The following is a 4,588-nucleotide window of genomic DNA, read 5'->3' on the forward strand; positions in this document are numbered from 1 at the left end:
CCGGGTCCGATGGCACCTCCAATTTCAAGCAAGTGCTGCAGAGACTCTGGAGTTAGGTTGCATATGAGAATGAAGAAGATAATTCTGATAGCAACATTGATTTATTGCTTTAAGTACTGCGACAATAACATTCAGAGGCGAATTTAGAAAGTTTAGATAAAAAGTATGTATTAAAGTTTTCATAGGTTTGTTTTAACGCCAGTTTGTGTTACCTAGCCATGTAACTTAATTCATTCTATTTAAAGAGAGAAACGGGTTAACCAATAACAGGACCTTAAAATGTTTGCTATAGATCGACTACAATGTACGTTAATATGTAATACATTTAAATCAATTTAGATCAATCTTAATGATGTGATTTTAAATAGCAGAAGCGGATTTAGGGTTGGGGAGGGGGTGGGGAGTGGTGAAAAAAAAAGAAAAATTGATCGCCCAAACGCATAAGGTTATTTTCGTCAGCGTCAGCAACTAAAGAACATAGGGCCTAGGCTATTTAATATTATAATGTAGCTGGGGCATGTATTTTATGGTGATAGATTAATTAAAAGAAGTTTAACATTGTTCTGTGTATATTATTTGAATTTCTTCAATTTCAAGCGAACGGCCCCTGATTTTCCTGTAATTTTTGCAGTATTTCAAATGAATATGTACCCACATAACTGTCTTCTAATCGGATTAAAATCTGGCCGAATTTTGGCCGATATTGAAAAAAAGTTTGGCCGAATTTGGCCGTGAGATGGCGTGTGTTTGGCCGTGAAGCCTGTCGACTATCTGGCAACCCTGCTCTACTATTCGTTTTTGTTTTGTTGTTTTCAGTGTGACCACTGCTTGGGTATTTACCCAAGATCTTGGGTATTTTGACTTGGTCTTGGGTTCTTGGGTATTCCGTTCAAATCCTTGGGTATTTTATTTTTACTAAGAAAATTAAATATTTTTGTCATAGAGGAAGAATTAAGAAGTAACAAAGTATATTTCAGTCCATTCATAACATTGTTAATTGACTGTTAATTGCTATAAACATGGGTTCAGAATTGTTTGATTGATCTTACCTAATTTTATGCATTATATAATAAAACTTGATCACTGTTCTACTGATAACACTGGCCGACTGAGGGCGTATTTTTCTATCCGTATTATTACCTCATGAATATTAATTTTAATAATTAACACAAACAATTACAGTAAAAATGGTTTATAAATTGAACTAAAAGGGAAACTATACATGCGAAAAACACGTTTTTTTCAAATTTTAATGCATTTTCAGGAAGCTTGGGTAATTTTGGGCAATTTTTGCTGAATCTTGGGTATTTCGGCCCAGTCATTGTGTATATCAAAAATTGTGAGTGGTCACGTTGGTTGTTTTTCTCCATATAGCCATGTGTACCTATGGGATCTTACCGATTTATGAGATGTAGCCTATATCCGATATGTAACTCATGTAAGCCTGTCTTTATGTTATTTAAAATGTTAATAAAATAGCTACAATAGTTACTACGCTCTTCTATGTAGTACCTACTGTTGTATGTATAGATACAGAGCCGTAGATAGAGAGAGTTTGGCCAACTTGGCGCATGGGCGCCATGTTGTCACCAAACAGCGTGCGCGCGTCACCAAACAGCGTGCGCGCGTATAGCTTTATAACATTTTATAAAACACTGATTCTAGATGTGTATAAGAGACAGGTGTAGTACTACTAGGCCTAGAAGACGTGGTGGTAATAGGCCTACTATTACTACTAGGCCTACTCGTAGCTAACTTTGGAATTAATTAATCAGTGATGTGCTGTATTATTTCGAGAAGATAAAGTGAGGACGATTCTTTATTTTTTTTCGTTACGATTATCTTTTTGTTTTAAAAGTCTATCATCTAGGCCTATATAGGCTATAATACCTAGTTGCTAGCAGCCTACTCTATAATATAGAATGAGGCTCCTAAGAAGAGTCAACACTGCAGAAGAGGAGAAAGGTTGGTTGTGCAGACAGAGTAGGTTTGTGAATCGTCGGCGATAATATTAATTTCGCCTGTAAATGAATGATAAAAATATTAATAACATGAAAGTTTTCTAATTGTATCTAGGCCTCTACTCTAGGTCTATGACTTCGTAAACTTTAATTTATGAAATAAAATATGCTGGTCATCTTCAAACCAACAAATAGCCGAGGCCTATTTGTAAATTGTAATCTAAACAATAAATCAAAGTTGAAGAATTATTGCATTGAGAGAAATTTTTGTACAACATATGCCTAATCATTCATATCAAGAAGCTAGGCCTTGTAAGTAAATTAGCAGCATTCTCCACACTTCTGTTTATAATATTAGTGAGTTATAACATTATCATTATTTTATTACTGTATTATTATTATTATTATTTATTATTATTATTATTATTATTATTATTATTATTATTATTATTATTATTATTATTTATTTATTATTCATTATTTTCTATTCATTGAAATTTTGATTTGTAATTTGTAAAACATTTAAACGTTTTGATTTAAAATATGTATTAAAACAATCAATATATTATAATACAATTAGGCCTAGGGGGCCTATATCTTTAAAATATATTTTTAAAATCTTTAGTTGCACGATTAATTGATTTGTAAAGCACAATTGGGCATGTTTGCTTAGCTCAGGACTCCTTGGACAAGATTTCGCTTTTATTAGAGGATCCAATTTTTATTTTTAATTATAATTTAGCTACCTTTGACTGATACTTCATGTAGCTTTCTGGAAATTTAGTTATATAATTTAACAGCAAAGTGCAACATTGCGTCTTTTTATAAATCATTGCTGCTTGAAATTCTTCCTTTTTCATTTTTTTATTATCATCGTAATTAAAGCTGATTTAAGTACTACCTTCAGGGGCGGATCCAGAAATGTCCAAAAGGGGGGGCCGGAAGCGGGGGTCGAAAGTTGGGCCAATTGAGACAACACTGGCGTAGGGGGTCTGGGGCATGCCCCCGCGAAATTTTTGTGTTCTAGACGCCCGAACATAACATTTGAGGCATTCTGGGCTATCATTTTTTTCTTTTTCTCTCTTTTTCTTCCTTTTTTTCCCTTTTTTTACCTCCCAAAAGGGGGGGCCGGGGCCGGGCCGGCCCCCCCTAAATCCGCCCCTGACCTTAAGGTGTTCGGCCGAAGAAGTACCGAAATTTAGGCCTGTCTAGGCCAAGTACAGTTACGTATTACCGCGAAGTGGGGCGGGCGGTACATGCCTTTATTTACTAAGTGGATAGCGAAATTTTTCGATCGCCATGCGGAAGTTAAAATATAATCCCAAATCCTCCTCCTTTTTGGAATTTAAGGAAATTAATACATTTTTGTTTCTTTGTTGGATCGATTGCAGCAACCCCAAACCCAACATAACGGTATTTCACATTATATAGCATTAATCATCTATAATAACTGCTAACTTCCTACCCTATCGTTTTGGTGACAACATGGCCGGTGTAAGTCACGTGATTGAAACCGAGTTGGCCAAACTCTCTCTATCTACGGCTCTGTATAGATATCCGCTATAGCGCCACCTGTTGGTCGCTGCTTGTACGACATGTTGAACCGAATAAACGGTAGTTGCTAAATACAACGGGTTCAGCCGAGGGGGCGTGGCTTGTATATGGTGACGTCAAGTATAATTAAGCCGTCTACCAAAAAACATCACACTACACTGTGTGACCAATGTGAATTTAGCAAGGCGAGCAGGCTAGGGCTTAGCTTATGTTTTCTCTTGTGCTGCTGCTACGAGCGGGTGAGGGACGATCGAGTCCATTTTAAGACAATTGGCCTAAGTAATATGGACGTTATAGGTCTAGGCTCCTGGGTTAGTCGGACCAGGAGGTCTTTTCAGTAGTTTGGTGCCTAGACCTAGATTGTGCGTCCAGCAACCCGCAGCAGTCCGTCTAGGCCTATGCCTCATTTACGTGAAGTTAGGCGCATGCAGAATCTGTTAGACCCTCGCCTAGGCTACTGAAAAATCTGCACTGAATAGGCGCATAATGGGCCTACATAACATTACAATACAAAATACACGACATTGGAAAGTTAATATATTTACTTAAATTACATATATATAACATTCGGTTCCTTTCTCTTTTTCTGGATTATAACCGGCAATATTGTTTCAAATCAGTGAACACTAAACTTCAGCAGTCATGTTGTAAAAGTTTTTAATTTATAAGGCCCCCGAGGTCCCCGACGAAAAAAGTGAACGTCGGACGTCCCTCAATATCCGTCGAAAGTGTTCCTCTTGGCTCCCCACCAACCCCCGAAAAAGAATTGGTTTGAAAGGCTTACTTAGTCGATTTTGGTGTCTACTAATATGTAGAAAATACATTACATTTTTTCTCCCCGACGAATTGAGGTTTTTCTCCACGACAGGAGGTGGAAGAGAAGCCAGATCTCCCCGACGGGGGCCCTGCCCCACCCCCACTCCCTTCCCCTGCTAAGTACAGTGTACTATAGTAGGGCCTAGGTCATTGAATTGTTTTCATTTCTTTCTGTGATTAAGGCCTAATCCCTACGGATAAAATAAGACTAACTAGGCCTAGACCTATATATTATTTACTCTGTGTAGGCCCAATGA

Source organism: Anneissia japonica, unplaced genomic scaffold, assembly GCF_011630105.1.
Source record: "Anneissia japonica isolate Jap-2015-1 unplaced genomic scaffold, ASM1163010v1 scaffold1696_len571195_cov180, whole genome shotgun sequence".
In the NCBI taxonomy this organism is placed as follows: domain Eukaryota; kingdom Metazoa; phylum Echinodermata; class Crinoidea; order Comatulida; family Comatulidae; genus Anneissia; species Anneissia japonica.